Source organism: Triticum urartu, chromosome 4A (genome assembly GCF_056163025.1).
Source record: "Triticum urartu cultivar PI428250 chromosome 4A, HENAU_Tu73, whole genome shotgun sequence".
In the NCBI taxonomy this organism is placed as follows: Eukaryota; Viridiplantae; Streptophyta; class Magnoliopsida; order Poales; family Poaceae; genus Triticum; species Triticum urartu.
The window spans coordinates 302,135,485-302,153,189 of record NC_141876.1 but is presented as its reverse complement, the minus strand read 5'-3'; positions in this window follow the sequence as shown (position 1 = coordinate 302,153,189).

The following is a 17,705-nucleotide window of genomic DNA, read 5'->3' as shown; positions in this document are numbered from 1 at the left end:
AAAGCCCCGGTGTGGACCTCTCTCGGTGGTCGGCCATCCGATCATCACACTCACCAATTTTCTAGATAGTTTATGGACCAAGGTAATGCCTTGGAAAAGGAAGGGTAGGTTGCACCATGTGGCAGTGCATGTTAATCTTCAAAGTGTTCGTAATTTGAGGAGGGATGCCTCCTTACTTCCCCGATCTGCGGCATCACCATTGTCGGAGTCGGATGCAACCTTGGTGGATGGACATCGGCTGTTAAGTTCAAATTTGCTCGCATGTCGGACCCGGCTAGATGATGATGGGACAAATGTGGCCCATCAGGATCTGCATGCCCCCCATGACTCTGTGACAGGAATCATGCGTGGGACGATATTGATCATTTCCTTCCCTACTGCACCATGTGATTGACGTTCAGCCTTTGCGGCTTGTATGGATAAACTTGGGTTTAGGTCTCTGGGACGTGGAAAATATACACGGGTGTGGCAAACTTCGGATTCACACCTTTTTGTCAAAGCCGTCATGGCAGGGCGAGGCATGGAGCTGGGCGGTGATGATCGTGATCTTGGGAGTGCTCCTCCTCCCATGGCAGCACATCTCGTGCTGGTCCTGGTGACCGGCGTGCGCCACTGCCCAACGTGGTGGTTCCCATGGTGATGGCGGACGAGGTTATCGCAACGGTGGCCACATCAACTCTTATGGAGCCCGTGGTAATCAAGGTATGTAACAAGTTCGGGGCTCCTATGGTCAATCTTATGACGATTGCTATCCCTACCGTGATGAGCGACAATAGCAAGTTTTCGAGGAGGCGTCCAAGACAATGTCTTTGGTAACTCTACCTACAAGGTAGTATCCTCAAGCTCATTTTCTGGACATGGTGCTTGTTGGAAATATGCCCTAGGGGCAATAATAAAAATATTACTTTTTTCTTAGTTTATGATTAATGTTTATATTCTATGTATGACTACTATGGTTCTCGAGTCAGCGAAAACCAAGAGGCTCAGAGGAAAACACATGTGCACATGTAGAATTATAAGCGGTCAAATAGATTCCTAGTATTGCCTCTAGGACTAGCTTAAGTGTTGCATGATGGTTCTGTTTTCCTGATCAAAGGAATAATTAAGTGTAATGATGATGCCAACAACATTGAGGGAACGATGTTAGAAGGACACTTGTGCTGAATTGACCAAAGTTGTATATTATACTAGGAGATTATTTCATCACAAGTCAATAGTCCATAACATGAGAAACTTGACGAATGCATAATTCCTTAGACCATGAGAGTATCGAGTCACCTCATACTGGACGATGCACTTTAGGGTTCTTCTAACATCACCCGTGATAGGGTGATCATAACGGTAGCTTATAGGTTCATCGAAAATGAATGACAAGGGACGATACTCGAGACTGAGATTTGCTCCTCTGGTGATGAAGAGATATTATTGGGGCCCTATCGGTGTGACAATATCTACCATGTTCTGTCCATACAAAGCGTGACTTGCTCACATGGATATCAAAACACAAGAATGAGAAAAAAGAACAAAACCGGTAACGAGGAGACTAGCATCAATTTTTGTAAAGTATTATGAACTGACAAGAATAGTGTGAAAGGACGTGGATGTCGCCTAGAGGGGGTGAATAGGCGGTTTAGAAACAATTGCGGTTTAGGCTCAAAAATTCGGAATAAAACTAGCGTTTAATTTGTCAAGAACAAAACCTAAATATACGAGGCTTAACTATGTGCACTAAAAACTTATGCTAATCAAGATAAATAACTATGTGATAGCAAGATATATAACATGAAGCACTATGGCTATCACAAAATCAGTGCATAAGTGTCGGTGTCAAAACCGACAGACCTCGGGTAGGGTGGCCCGAGCTGTGAGATCGGCTCGATGGGTAACAAGAGACAGAGGACACGATGCTTTTACCCAGGTTCAAGCCCTCTCCAAGGAGGTAAAACCCTACGTCATGCTCTTGCTTATATTATGGGAGTATCAAAGTACAAAGTTGATCTACCTTGAGATCGTAAGTTGTGGTCTAAACCCTAGGGGTAACGGTGATGATGATGAATGAATGGCCCTCTACGGACTAAACCCTTCTGGTTATATAGGCACCAGGGGTAACCAGGATCATACATGGTTGGTTACCATCTAGGGATTACATGCCGAATCTAACAAATGTACTTGAAGTACACCCAAGTCTTCGGTCGAAACAGACTAGAGGCCTCCGAAGTCTCTTCTCCTCTATGGGCTGGCACTCCGGTCCATGGACTAGACCGGCTAGGCCGGGACCCCCTAGTCCTAGACACCTTTAGTAGCCCCCAAACTTGTCTTCAAAGTCGAGGATGATAATCCTCTTCGGATAATGTCTTTGGCTGGATAGTCTTCGGCTTAGCAAGCAAGTTCAACGTGTTGGGAAACGTGGCATGTAATTTCAAAAAAAATCCAACGCTCACGCAAGATCTATCTAGGAGATGCATAGCAACAAGAAGGGGAGAGTGTGTCCACGTACCCTCATAGACCGAAAGCGGAAGCATTTGACAAAACGGTTGATGTAGTCGAACTTCTTCTCGTTCCGACCGATCAAGCACCGAACGTATGACACCTCCGAGTTCTGCACACGTTCAGCTCGATGACGTCCCGCGAACTCTTGATCCAGCAAAGTGTCGAGGGAGAGTTCAATCAGTACGACGGCGTGGTGACGGTGATGGTGAAGTGATCCGAGTAGGGCTTCGCCTAAGCACTACGACAAAAATGACCGGAGGAGTAAACTGTGGAGGGGGGCACACGACTAACATTTGTTTCTGTGTCTTCTAGGTGCCCCCCTCCCCACATATATATAGGTTGGAGGGGGGAAGAGGCAGCCAGGGGGCGCCCAAGTAGGCCGAATCCTACTTGGGCTCCCACCCCAATTCGCCCCCTTTCCTTGTTCTCTGGAGGGAGAAGGAAAGAGGAGGGGGAAAGAAGGAAGGGGGAGGTCGAATCCCTCCCCTTCCTTTCTCTCTCCCCCCTTTCCTTCCTCTTACTATTCGGCCTACATGGGAGGCGCAGCAGCCCATGTTGGCTGCTGTGTTTCCCCTCTTGGCCCAATAGGCCCAAATCTTGGCCGGGGGTTGCCCGGAACCCCTTCCGGTGACCCGATATGTACCCAGTACCCCCGGAACACTTCCGGTGTCCGAATATCATTGTCCTATATAATATATATATATATAATATGAATCTTTACCTCTCGGCCATTTCGAGACTCCTCGTCATGTCCGTGATCTCGTCCGGGACTCCGAACAATATTCGGTCACCAAATCACATAACTCATATAATACAAAATCGTCATCAAACGTTAAGCGTGCGGACCCTACGGGTTCGAGAACTATGTAGACATGACCGAGACACCTCTCCGGTCAATAACCAACAACGGAACCTGGATGCTCATATTGGTTCCCACATATTCTACTAAGATCTTTATCGGTCGTACCGTAATGACAACATGCGTTATTCCCTTTGTCATCGGTATGTTACTTGCCCGAGATTCGATCGTCGATATCTTCATACATAGTTCAATCTCGTTACCGGCAAGTCTCTTTACTCATTCCGTAATGCATCATCCTGCAACTAACTCATTACTCACATTGCTTCCAAGGATTATCATGATGTGCATTACCGAGAGGGCCTAGAGATACCTCTCCAATACTCAGAGTGACAAATCCTAATCTTGATCTATGCCAACCCAACAAACACCTTCGGATATACCTGTAGAGCATCTTTATAATCACCCAGTTATATTGTGACGTTTGATAGCACACAAGGTATTCCTCCAGTATTCGGGAGTTGCATAATCTCATAGTCGAAGGAATATGTATTTGACATGAAGAAAGAAATAACAATAAAACTTAACGATCATTATGCTAAGCTAACGGATGGGTCTGGTCCATCACATCATTCTCCTAATAATGTGACCTCGTTCATTAAATGACAACACATGTTTATGGTTAGGAAACTTAACCATCTTTGATCAACGAGCTAGTCCAGTAGAAGCTTACTAGGGACACTGTGTTTTGTCTATGTATCCACACATGTATCAAGTTTCCGGTTAATACAATTCTAGCATGAATAATAAACATTTATAATGATATAAGGAAATATAATAACAATTTTATTGCCTCTAGGGCATATTTCCTTCAGTCTCCCACTTGCACTAGAGTGTTTGAAAAGTTGCAGAGGTTTGAAAATCAGGGGCTAATCTGCGATAAAAATAATCGCGAATAGGTCCCTGGCCGAAAAATAAAATGAAAAGAAAAAGTACGGAACGAACGTTCGTTATCAGGGACAAACGAACGAATACGTTCGCTAACAGAAATGTTCGGACGAATGTTCGCTAATTAGCGAACTCGAAAAAAACCGATCTAACCGATCTAAATCGAAAATCGAAAAAAACATAAACCTAAAAAAACCGAATGGTTTATACCGTTTAGCCGGTGTTGACCGACGGTGTAACACCCCGGATATGACTTTCCCAATTTGTACTCCAACTCTTGCCGTTTCCGGCTTTAAGTTATTTTATTTTCTCGGGTTCGGGTCTTTGTATCCGTGTGTTGTTATCGTTGTCATGCATCTCATATCATGTCATCATGTGCATTGCATTTGCATACATGTTCATCTCTTGCATTCGAGCATTTTCCCCGTTGTCCGTTTTGCATTCCGGCGCTTCGTTCTCCTCCGGTGGTCATTTCTACTTTTCTTTCGTGTGTGGGGATTTAACATTTCCGGATTGGACCGAGACTTGCCAAGCAGCCTTGGTTTACTACCGGTAGACCGCCTATCAAGTTTTGTACCATTTGAACTTCGTTTGATGCTCCAACGGTTAGCCAAGGGACCGAAAAGGCCTCGTGTGTGTTGCAGCCCAACACCCCTCCAAGTTGGCCCAAAACCCACCAAAACCCTCTCCATCATCTAGATCGTTCGATCACGATCGCGTGGCCGAAAACCGCACCTCATTTGGACTCTCCTAGCTCCCTCTATGTCTATTTAAAGAACCCCCATTCCAAATCCCGGGTCTCCTCCCCAGAAACCCTAAAAATCTCAGATCCGTCGCCGCCGGACACGTTCGATCCGCCCGCCGCTGCCACATGGCGCCTCCCTATTCGCCCGGTCGCCGCGCCCACTTTGCCGCGCCTCCACCCGCGCGCCGGCCCGCTCGGCCCGCGTAGGGCCCCCGCGGCCCGAGCTCTCCCGCAACGGCGCCCGCGCCCCGCCGCCCTTCTTCTACCTCGCGCCGCCGCCTTCACCTCGCCGCTCCGCCGCGCTTCGTCCAGCCGGCCGCCCTGACCTCGTCGGCCGGAGTAGGGAGCGCGCGCCCCTCGCTGCCCGGCCTCGCACCGCTCGCCGCGGGTCGCCCTCGCCCCCACGGCGCCGCCCCGCGCCGGATCCATCTCCGAAGACCCCTTCCCCGCCGGCCTCGGTCTTCTCTGGCGAAAACTTCCATCTCCGGCGAGTTCGTGCTACAGTACCTGGCCAGCTACAGTAACCCGCCAGATCTAGATCCGGAGACGGTTGACTTTTTGCCCGAAACCCTAGCTCATATGCTGCTGTTCATCGCATTGTAACTTTGCATCCGTAACTCCGTTTTTGGCATATAGCATATCAAAATGTTCGTCTCAGAGAGTACATCATTTCATTCCATTGCATCATTTTCATTTGAGTTCATCTTGATGCCCGAAATGCTGTTAGAAGAGTGCTACTTGAGATAATTGCCAGATCTGCTACTCCATTTAGATATTTGTCATTTTTGCCATGATTATTGTGTGCATGATATGCCCATGAGCTCTACATATGTTTTGTTAAGGATTTTGCCGTCTTTCTAGAGGTGCAACCCATGTATTTTTATGATGTGTGTGGTGACTAGCACGAGCTTGCAAAGTGAGGCACTTGGTAATTCTGTTTTCAGGGACTTAGCATTTTCACTAAGTCCTTGACCTGTTTATCTCATGATGCCATATGTTCATGTTGTTTCCTAGTGATCTGTGCCTCTTTTGAGGATGATCAGTAAGGATGTTTTGTTAATCTTGTAGTTCTCTATCCATCCATGTCTTTGTTTGAATTTATGGAGCACCCTAGCTTGAGTCAATCGAGATCTACTTTTGCTACTTCGTGAATCTGGGCAGATTGTCTACTTGTTAGCGATTTTGCCGAGGATGTTGTAGTTGATCCATGCATGCTATGCTATTGTTCTTGCCATGTCTAGCTTATATTTTGTGTATTCTTGATGGGTGTATTCTTAGATTGTCATGACTTGCTCCGTAGTGAGTGCATCGAGCTCGTAAACATGCCTACTTGATGTCTGTTTTCAGCATGCTCCAGTTTTCACAAAGTCTGAGAACTGATTATGTTTTTGCCATGTTCACATGCTTGCAATTGTATTTTCTGATCCCTTTTGGCTCAAGGTCACTAAGGGACTTTTGTTAAGCTCTTTGAGTAGCTCCAGGCCATGCTTTACTTTGCCATGTTCAGGTCCTGTAGCATATAGTTTTGTTGCTCCGAAGAGTGCTACCTGATCTGAAATTCCAGACAAGTGTTAATTTCACTAAGTCTGAAATCTGTTTGCCATATGCATTTTTGCCATGCTTGTTTGAACCTGTTAATGGATGATTTGGCCGTAGCTCAGTGCTAGACTTTTGCTAAGCATCAGGAATGCATCCCTTCCATGTATTTTGTTGCCATGTTTGGGTGCTGTAGCATGTTCATCTTGTTGCATTTAGATGGCTACTTGCTGTAAATCGCAGAACGTGGTCATATTTGATTTGCTTGCCATTTCCAAACCGTAACTCCGATTCCGGCGTTCTTTATATCGTTTTCAAGCGATTTCATCTCATATTTCCAGTGGCACACTTGGATTCACAAGTTGAGGCCAGGTTCATGCATCCCTTGTCAAATCTTGCATATGCATCCCGCATCGCATCCCGCATAGCATACCATCCTTTGCATCATATTGTTTGAGCTTTGCACGTGGTTGATTGTGTTACTTTTGCTTGTTTGTCTTGTTTGGGTAGAGATGGGAGACGAGTTCGCCAATGAGGAGCCCGTTGAGTTTGCTTTCGAGGATCCAGTCAACTCTGACAACTTTGCAGGCAAGATGATCATACCCTCGAAATCACTACTATCTTTGCTTTGCTAGATGCTCGCTCTTTTGCTATGCCAATGCTACGATGCCTACCACTTGCTTTCAAGCCTCCCAAATAGCCATGTCAAACCTCTAACCCACCATGTCCTAGCAAACCGTTGATTGGCTATGTTACCGCTTTGCTCAGCCCCTCTTATAGCGTTGCTAGTTGCAGGTGAAGATTGGAGACCGTTCCTTGTTGGAACATTACTTACTTGTTGGGATATCATTATATTGCCATGTTATCTTAATGCATCTATATAATTGGTAAAGGGTGGAAGGCTCGGCCTCTCGCCTAGTGTTTTGTTCCACTCTTGCCGCCCTAGTTTCCGTCATATCGGTGTTATGTTCCCGGATTTTGCGTTCCTTACGCGGTTGGGTTATAATGGGAACCCCTTGATAGTTCGCCTTGATTAAAGCTTTTCCAGCAATGCCCAACCTTGGTTTTACCATTTTCCACCTAGCCTATTTTTCCCTTGGGTTTCCGGAGCCCGAGGGTCATCTTATTTTAGCCCCCCCGGGCCAGTGCTCCTCTGAGTGTTGGTCTGAACTAGAGTCCTATGCAGCGTCCCCTCGGGGAAACTCGAGGTTTGGTTTTAGTTGTATGGAGCGCTCATCTGAGTGTGCCCTGAGAACGAGATATGTGTAGCTCCTATCGGGATTTGTCGGCACATTCGGGCGGTGTTGCTGGTCTTGTTTTAACCTGTCGAAGTGTCTTGAAGAACCGAGATACCGAGTCTGATTGGAACGTCTCGGGAGGAGGTCTATTCCTTCGTTGACCGTGAGAGCTTGTCATGGGCTAAGTTGGGACTCCCCTGCAGGGATTTGAACTTTCAAAAGCCGTGCCCACGGTTATGGGCAGGTGGGAATTTGTTAATGTCCGGTTGTAGATAACTTGAACCTTAACTTAACTAAAATGAATCAACCGTGTGAGTTACCGTGATGGCCTCTTCTCGGCGGAGTCCGGGAAGTGGACACGGTGTTGGAGTAAGGTTTGCGCAGGTTGCTCTCTAGTTTCTCGCTCGCGTTTTGCCTCCTCTTCTCGCTCTCTTTTGCGAACAAGATAGCCACCATATTTGCTAGTCGCTTGCTGCAGCTCCACATATATTTTTACCTTGCCTTACCTATAAGCTTAAATAGTCTTGATCGCGAGGGTGCGAGATTGCTGAGTCCCTGTGGCTCACAGATTACTATTACACCAGATGCAGGGCCTGATGATTCCGCTCCAGGTGACGCGCTCGAGCTCAAGTGGGAGTTCGACGAGGACTCTCAACGATACTATGTTTCCTTTCCTGATGATCAGTAGTGGAGCCCAGTTGGGGGTGATCGGGACCGTGTCGCATGTTGGGTTATCTTTTATTTTGGCGCCGTAGTCGGGCCATGAGTGTTTGGATGATGTAATGTTATTTATGTACTTGATTGATGTGGCGAGTGTAAGCCAACTATGTTATCTCCCCTTTTATTATCTATATATTACATGGGATGTTGTGAAGATTGTCTAACTTGCGACATATGCCTTCAATGCGATTATGTCTCTAAGTCGTGCCTCGACACGTGGGAGCTATAGTCGCATCGAGGGTGTTACAGACGACGAGATCCGGCGGGCGGCGGCGGGACTCTCGTGAGGCGGGGCGGCGTGCGGTGGCGGCACACATGCGGCAGGCCGCGCGGGCGCGAGCTGGTGCGGCGGCACGCGGCAACGGCGGCGGGTGGCAGTGGCGGTAGTGTGGCTCGGCTGTGGCGGCGGGGTGGAGAGGTGGCCGCGGGGCGGGGCGGCATGTAAAGGGGGTCGGGGGGCTCCGACATGGGCAGGGGGCGACGCGGGTGGCGTGGCGGCGCGGGACTCCGGCGAGTCCGCCTCAACCACGACTCGAAGGCAGCGGCGTGCGTGGGCCGGCTGGGCCGCTCGGATGGGCCTTCGACCCAGTCGGGCAAAGTTTTTTTTAAATAAAATCTCGCCCGAAGAAAATCCTAATAAAATCTAAAAATGCTAAAATACAATTTTCACCGTCTAAATCTAATATTTAGAACAAAGTGAACATTTTTCTGGCCTAAAAATGCAATTTTCAAAAATGCATATTTTTCTAATTCAAATAAAATACAAATAAAATATAATTTGATTTTAATATTTTTCCTCCAATATTCCTCTCCTTTTTGAAGAAGTCATATTATCTTCTCTCTTTTAATTTAAATATTGGAAATAATTGGAGAGAAAATTATTAAAATCAAAAAATCCTCTTTTCAAATTTGAGAAAAATTCAAATATGAAAATTTATGAAATCCCCAACTCTCTCCTTGGGTCCTTGAGTTGCTTAGGATTTCTAGGATCACAACCAACAATGCAAGTAAAATATGAGATGCATATGATGACCTATGTATAATATCCAAATTGAAAATTTGGGATGTTACAAACCTACCCCCCCTTAAGATGAATCTTGCCCTCGAGATTCGGTTGGCTAGAAAATAGGTGTGGGTGGTCTTTTAGTAGGTCTTCCTCTCGCTCCCAGGTGGCTTCATCCTTGGTATGGTGGCTCCACTGAACTTTGAAAAACTTGATAACCTTACTGCGTGTAACTCGGCTGGCAAACTCGAGAATCTTGACAGGCTTCTCCTCGTAGGTTAGGTCCTATCCAACTGAATTGCTTCTAGGGGCACTGTATCTCTCAGAGGAATATCAGCCATCTCTGCATGGCACTTCTTCAACTGGGAAACGTGAAACACATCATGAACTCCTGACAATCCTTCGGGTAACTCCAACTTGTAGGCAACTTCTCCATACGTTCCAGAACTCGGTATGGTCCTACAAATCTCGGGGCTAATTTTCCCTTAACTCCAAAGCGTTTAACTCCCCACAGAGGTGACACTCGAAGATATGCTCTTTCTCCGATTTCATAGACTACCTCCTTGCGTTTGGTGTCGGCATAACTCTTCTGCCTAGACTGAGCTACCTTTAGTCTATCTTGAATCAACTTAACCTTCTCTTTAGACTCCTTGATTAAATCTGGTCCAAACAACTGACAGTCTCCGACTTCATCCCACATTAACGGTGTCCTGTACCTTCTTCCATACAGAGCTTCGAAGGGTGCCATCTTCAAACTAGCCTGATAACTGTTGTTGTATGAGAACTCTGCGTAAGGCAAATTGTCATCCCAACTAGATCCATAATCTAGCGCACAAGCTCTCAACATGTCCTCCAGAATCTGATTGAGTCTCTCGGTCTGTCCATCTGTCTGCGGGTGAAAGGTTGTACTGAACTCTAGCCTGGTACCCAAAGTCTGGTGCAGCTGATTATCAAAACTTTGAAGTAAACTGTGTCCCTCTATCCGATACGATGGTCCTCGGGACTCCATCCAGACATACGATCCTGGTCATATATATCCTGGCCAACTTCGCGCTCGTATAAGTAGTTTTCACTGGGATAAAGTGAGCTACCTTGGTCAAGCGATCAACTACTACCTAGATTGAATCATATCCCGATCAGGTCCTGGGTAATCCGGTGATGAAATTCATGCCAAGTTTGTCCCACTTCCATTCTGGTATCGGCATAGGCTGTAATAATCCTGCTGGCTTCTGATGTCCTGCCTTCACTCTCTAACATACATCATATACTGCTACATACTCGGTAATATCCTTCTTCATACCTGTCCACCAAAAATGTTCCTTCAAATCCAAATACATCTCGGTGTTTCCTGGGTGAATTGAGTATGGCGAGTCATGAGCTTCCTGAAGTATTAACTTCCTGATCTCCGCATTATTGGGCACATATATACGATCCTCAAACCATAAATTCTCGTGCTCATCCTCATGAAAACCCTTGGATTTTCCTTTGCTCATCTTCTCCTTTATCTCAGCAATTTCCTTATCATCCTTCCAATAATATAGACTGTACCTCCATTGCTGCAACAAAACCTCTTGGAACTATCTCCAAACAAAGTTCCTTTAGATCGTCAGCTAATTCCTGCGGTAATCCTCCGCTTACGAGGGTATTTACATAACTCTTGCGGATCAAAGCGTCTGCTACGACATTGGCCTTTCCTGGGTGATAGTGTAGCTTCATATCATTATCCTTTATGAGCTCCAACCATCTCCTCTGCTTGAGATTCAGCTCCTTCTGCATGAAAATGTACTTCAAACTCTTGTGATCCATGTACACATCACAACGGTTTCCAATAAGAAAATGTCTCCAGGTCTTGAGCTCATGCACTACGGTTGCTAACTCTGAATCATGGGTGGCATAATTGAACTCATGAGGTTGAAGCTGTCGTGAGGCATATGAAACAACTCTTCCATCTTGCATAAGTACACCTCCAAGTACTAAGCGAGAAGCGTCGCAATACACTTGGAAATCCTTGCATATATCCGGAAGAATCAGTACTGGGTCTGTAACCAAACGTTTCTTCAACTCCTGAAAACTGGCCTCACAATCCTTGGTCCATTTGAACTTGGTGTCCTTCTTCAACAACTCCATCATGGGTTTCGCAATCTTGGAAAAATTCTCAATGAACCTCCTGTAATATCCTGCGAGTCCCAGAAAACTGCGGATCTCTCCAACTAAGGTGGGTGCCAACCACTCAGTGACAGACTGAACCTTGGTAGGATCTACTGTTATACCTTCTCCCGATATAACATGTCCAAGAAATCCAACTTCCTTTAACCAAAACTCACATTTGCTGAACTTGGCGTATAGCTGATGTTCCCTGAGCTTCTCGAGAACTAAGCGCAAATGCTCCTTGTGTTCCTCTTCATTCTTCGAGTACACCAAAATATCATCAATGAACACCACAACAAACTTATCCAAAAACTCCATGAACACCTTGTTCATCATGCTCATAAAATAGGCAGGGGCATTAGTCAATCCAAAAGACATGACCGTGTACTCATATAGCCCGTACCTTGTGGTAAAAGCTGTCTTAGGTATATCATGTTCCCGAATCTTCAACTGGTGGTAACCTGATCGAAGATCAATCTTGGAGAATACTTTAGCTCCTTGCAACTGGTCAAACAGATCATTGATCATCGGTAGTGGGTACTTATTCTTGATCGTTACTTCATTCAACGCCCGATAGTCAACAACCATTCTCAAAGATCCATCCTTCTTCTCAACTAAGAGCACTGGGGCTCCCCACGGTGATGAACTTAGTCGGATGTAACCTTTCTCCAATAACTCCTTAATCTGCTTCTTAATTTTCTCCAGATCATTTGCGGGCATCCGATACGGTCTCTTCGATATTGGTCCGGTGCCTGGCAACAGCTCAATCAAAAACTCTATGTCTCGATCTGGCGGCATGCCTGGTAGTTCCTCTGGAAATACATCCGGGTAATCCTTCACACCAGGCACTTCTTCCTGAACAACTCCCGAGAGGGAATTTACTTGGGTCCTCCTTGGCGCATGCCTAGACACATACTTGATCCTTTTTCCTCCGGGGTGGTGAGTAGAATTGACTTACTAGCACAATTGATATTTCCTCCATACATGGATAGCCAATCCATGCCTAATATCACATCCAATCCTTATGACTCCAAAATTATCAGGTCTGAGGGGAAAACATGACTACCTATGGTCAATGGCATCTGAAAACATCCATTGCTTGCCATATTAGTCCGCTCCAGGTGAGCTTACTAACATTGGTGTCTTAAGAACTTTGGTGGGCAACTTATATTTATCCACAAATCCCCTTGATATGTATGAATGTGATGCACCAGTATCACAAAGAACTATTGCAGCAAATGACTTAATCAAAAACTTACCTATAACTGCATCTGGTTGTTCTTCAACCTCCGCCACGTTAACGTGGTTCACTTGTCCTCTGGTGAAAGGGTTGGGCTTCTTCCCAGAGTTTCCATTTCTGTTGCCATTCTTCAATTCTGAGCAATCATTGGCGTACTGTCCTGTCTTCCCGCACTTGTAACAGGTAACATGGCTCAGGTCCTTCTTGGCGGGCGTTGTTGGAGTGGAACGGTTCTGGCTGATGCTTCCCCCATTCCCATTTCCATTCTTAGGCCCACTGTGTTTATGTGAGCTTCCTCCATTGTGAGTATGGCCTCCATGGTTATGGGTGTAACCTCCAGAGTTAGGGGTAAAGCGAGGCTTCTGCTGAGCTCCAAAATTGTACTTCCCCTGTCCATACTTTCGTTTGCGGCTCTCTATCTGCTGTTGTTTGCTTTCAATCATAAGGGCCCTGTCTACCAACTCCTGGTAGTTAGTAAATGTTGCCACCATCAACTGCATACTCATCTCATCATTCAGCCCTTCCATAAACTTCTCCCTCTTTGATGCATCTGTGGCCACATGATCTGGGGCATAGCGATCTAACTTGCTAAACTCATCCACGTACTGCCCCACAGTACGATTTCCCTGGCGTAAGTTGCGAAACTCACGCTTCTTCATATTCATTGCTCCTATAGAGACATGGGCTGTGTGGAAAGCTTGCTGAAATTGATCCCATGTGACATTGGCTATGGGAAAAGTGGCTGTGTAATTCTCCCACCATTAGGCTGCGGGTCCATCCAATTGATGTGCGGCAAAATGCACCTTCTCAGCATCTGTGCAACCTGCGGTGGTCAACTCCCTTCCAATCCCACGGAGCCAGTCATCAGCAGCAATCGGCTCGGTGGTACTGGAAAACACCGGCGGATTCAACCTCAGAAAACGGGCTATGTTGTCAACTGGAGGTGGTGGCGGTGGGTTGTTGTTGTTGTTGTTGTTGTTGCCTTTGTTCTGGACTAGCAACTGCATCAAGGCATTCTGCTGCTGGATCAACTGAGTAAGCTTCGGTGGGAAGACAAATCCGGGGTCACATCTCGGAGGCATCTGATAGGTTTACAGGGGAGAGATTAGAATAGAGTGGGGTCTAAGGAGAAAATCACTACCCATATGCACATGAGACAAACACACAATCCTAATCACAACACTCAATTCAAACAAGGGCATACAAGCAATCTAGCTACCGTTACAAAATACTCGGACTATTCTATATACATGGAGGAATACTACTGATAATATGGTGGTTGACTAGAAATTTTGACCGAAAGAAGACTCCATGATATCTGCTCCAGCTTCGTCTTCATAATCATCATCACTATCGGGGTCGGAGTCGGTGTCGTCGGTGATGATGTAGTCTTCGGGATGGTTGTCCTCTCCTGGCGCACGGTCTCCCATGAATACTCCTAGATTCTTCTTCAGGTCTTCATTCTTCTCTAGTAGTACCACAATTTCCTCTTCATATCCATCGCGTGTAGACTTGAGCTCTTCTTCTAGCTCCATGTTCCTGGTCATCACCTTCTTCAGGTCTATCATGCTGGCGCACATCTGGTTCTCCTGACGATGAATGTGTTGGTCTAACTCCTGGATGTAGGCTGCAATGGACTTGTCCCTCCTGGTGCAAATCATCTCCCATTGCTCATCTCGACATCCTTAAGATCCTTGTGGTATACTTCGCCGATGCATCCCATGGCGATGTGAGCTGCCATGCTCTTTCCCAGACTCCAGGTCAGTGCATCAAAGGAAAACTCTATGGGCTCCGTAACTGACGTGAAAGTCCTTCATGGAACATGTACTCGAACTGTCCAGCGCTCTTCTTCCGGTAGAGTGGCAGTGTAGGTCCCGGTGAAGCTCGGTATTCCGATGTTCAGGTACCTAGTGGCCTCCTTCAAGTGTCGTCCAAAAGGTGTATCTTCATCCGGTTGTGTAAACTTGTTCCTTGGGTCTGCCATCTATAGAGTAGAAAGTGGAGAAGAGTCAGAAATGAGTAGAGAAGAGGGTACTATGGCTTATCTTAGTGGTCGCGTCCTACAGTCAGCATGTGCTCTGATACCATCTTGTAGCGATCCGACCTCAGACGGTCAAATATCTGTGCATAAGTGTCATCCCTGGATCGGTAATGCTGATAAACACAATACTCGAGGATTTATAACAGAGTTAAATCACACACTTATTACATCGAATGTCTCAAAAGAGAACTTATTACAATAATATGGCTGAAGGCCATCTAATGAAGATAACAACGGAAGGCTTCGGAGGTAAATGAGTCCATCAACTCCAACGGCATAGTTGAGTGCACGACAACGACCTAGTGCACCTTACTCTTCATCTGAAAAGTCTGCAACTTAATACGTTGAAGCCCGAAACGGGTCAGCACATGGAATATGCTGGCAAAATAACACCGTAGAGCAATTAATATGTAATACCTATAACTATATGCATATTTGGCTGGTGGAGGCTCTATGATTATATTTTTGCAGAAAGCTAGTTTTTCCCTACAACAAAGGAATATATTTTTATTTAACTACAAAGTTTGTTGAAAACATTGAGAATGGTAATCCCATCTCAATCCCAAATTAATAATCATTAACCCAAAAGTTAATTAAGTAAAGTGATGAGATCAACATAATAATTCAAGCACCAAATACTTAAGATGTCCATAACCGGGGACACGGCTAATCATAATTAGTTTGTACACTCTGCAGAGGTTTGCGCACTTTTCCCCACAAGACTCGATCTCCTCCATTGTATTTCTTGCACTGCATGATGTTTGAGAAACGGATGACCGAGATACAGTCTTTCCGAAGAGGTCCCCATAACCGATAGATACGCCGGTACACCTACAATCCCCTACATCTGCTAGCCCATCATGGAAAGGATTCCCACAACTTACTCAACTATGTCAGAGCCCATAATGGCATGTGGCTGCACATGGAAGTTTCCAGCATGAATAACATAATGATCCCTTTGAGCCTGGGTGGAGAACCATAGGAAAAATCACACAGATACCCCGGGATTCTCCTTTGGACAGCACTGGATTACCCCAGGTGCCCACAAACCAATCCACCCAGATGTGTGTTAAAGTAGCCACCTTAAGTAAACCCTTAGTTCATAATAATACTCACAACTGTCATGAATCACTCAAACCAAACCACGTCTACGAGCATAGCATAGCAAAGTATAATAAGCGTAACGTAGAAGTAACTCCCAGGGTTTGAATGAAAAGGGCAATAGGTACTACCTCAACAACTACTTCCCAATACCCACATGTTTAAGAAGATCCTATTGATGCAATGTTTAAGGATTGAGATTAATGCATAAAAACTGGGTGATAAGGGATATGATCAAAGTGTTACTTGCCTTGCTGACGATCTGAAAACCCTAGTGACTCGTAGTAGCACGCTTCGCACTCCGGAAACTCTATCGTAAACAAACAATAACATACATAAGCACTCAAGCAATAGATGCAAGGGTAAAACTCAAATGAAAAGATCCAAACTGAAAGTACAAGTGAAGAGCTTCGATTTGCAAAAAGAATCAAACGAATCGAAGCTACGAAACACAAACTACGATAAAAAGAAGTTCAAAATCAAATCTGCTTGCAACCAAATTTTAAATTGTCAAAACCATGTTCAAGTTGGTTAACTAGAAAGAGGGGTTCGAGACGAATAATTTCGCGTTGGTTTCACTGGATTTGGACGAGCGAGCAAAAAGTTGCGGAGGTTTGAAAATTAGGGGCTAATCTACGATAAAAATAATCGCGAATAGGTCCCTGGCCGAAAAATAAAATAAAAAGAAAAACTACGTAATGAACGTTCGTTATCAGGGACAAACGAACGAATATGTTTGCTAACAGAAACGTTCGGACAAACGTTCGCTAATTAGCGAACTCGAAAAAACCGATCTAACCGATCTAAATCGAAAACCGAAAAAAACTGTAAACCTAAAAAAACCGAACGATTTATACCATTTAGTCGGGGTTGACGACAGCGAGATCCGGCGGGCGGTGGCGGGACTCCGGTGAAGCGGGGCGGCGTGCGGTGGCGTGCGGCGGCGGCGTGCAAGCGGCAGGCGTCGCAGGCGCGATCTGCGGCGGCGGCGCGCGACAATGGTGGCGAGCGGCAGCGGCGGCGGTGCGGCTCGACTGCGGTGGAGGCGGGCTGCCGCGACGCGGTGGACAGGTGGCGCCGGGGCGGGGCGTCATATAAAGGGGGTCGGGGGGCTCCGACTTGGGCAGGGGGCGACGCAGGTGGCGTGGCGGCGCCGGACTCCGGCGAGTCCGCCTCGGCCAGGGCTCGGGGAGGCGGCGGTGCGCGTGGGCCGGCTGGGCCTTCGGCCCAGTCAGGCGAAGTTTTTTTAAAAAATAAAATCTCGCCCGAAGAAAATCCTAATAAAATATAATAAAAATTGTAAAAATGCCAAAAACAATTTTCACAGTCTAAATCTAATATATAGAACAAAGTGAACATTTTTCTGGCCTAAAAATGCATATTTTTCTAATTCAAATAAAATAGCAAATAAAATATAATTTGATTTTAATATTTTTCCTCCAATATTCCTCTCCTTTTTTAAGAAGTCATATTATCTTCTCTCTTTTAATTTAAATATTGGAAATAATTGGAGAGGAAATTATTAAAATAAAAAAGATCCTCTTTTCAAATTCGAGAAAAATTCGAATATGAAAATTTATGAAATCGCCAACTCTCTCCTTGGGTCCTTGAGTTGCTTAAGATTTCTAGGATCACAACGAACAATGCAAGTAAAATATGAGATGCATATGATGACCTATGTATAACATCCAAATTG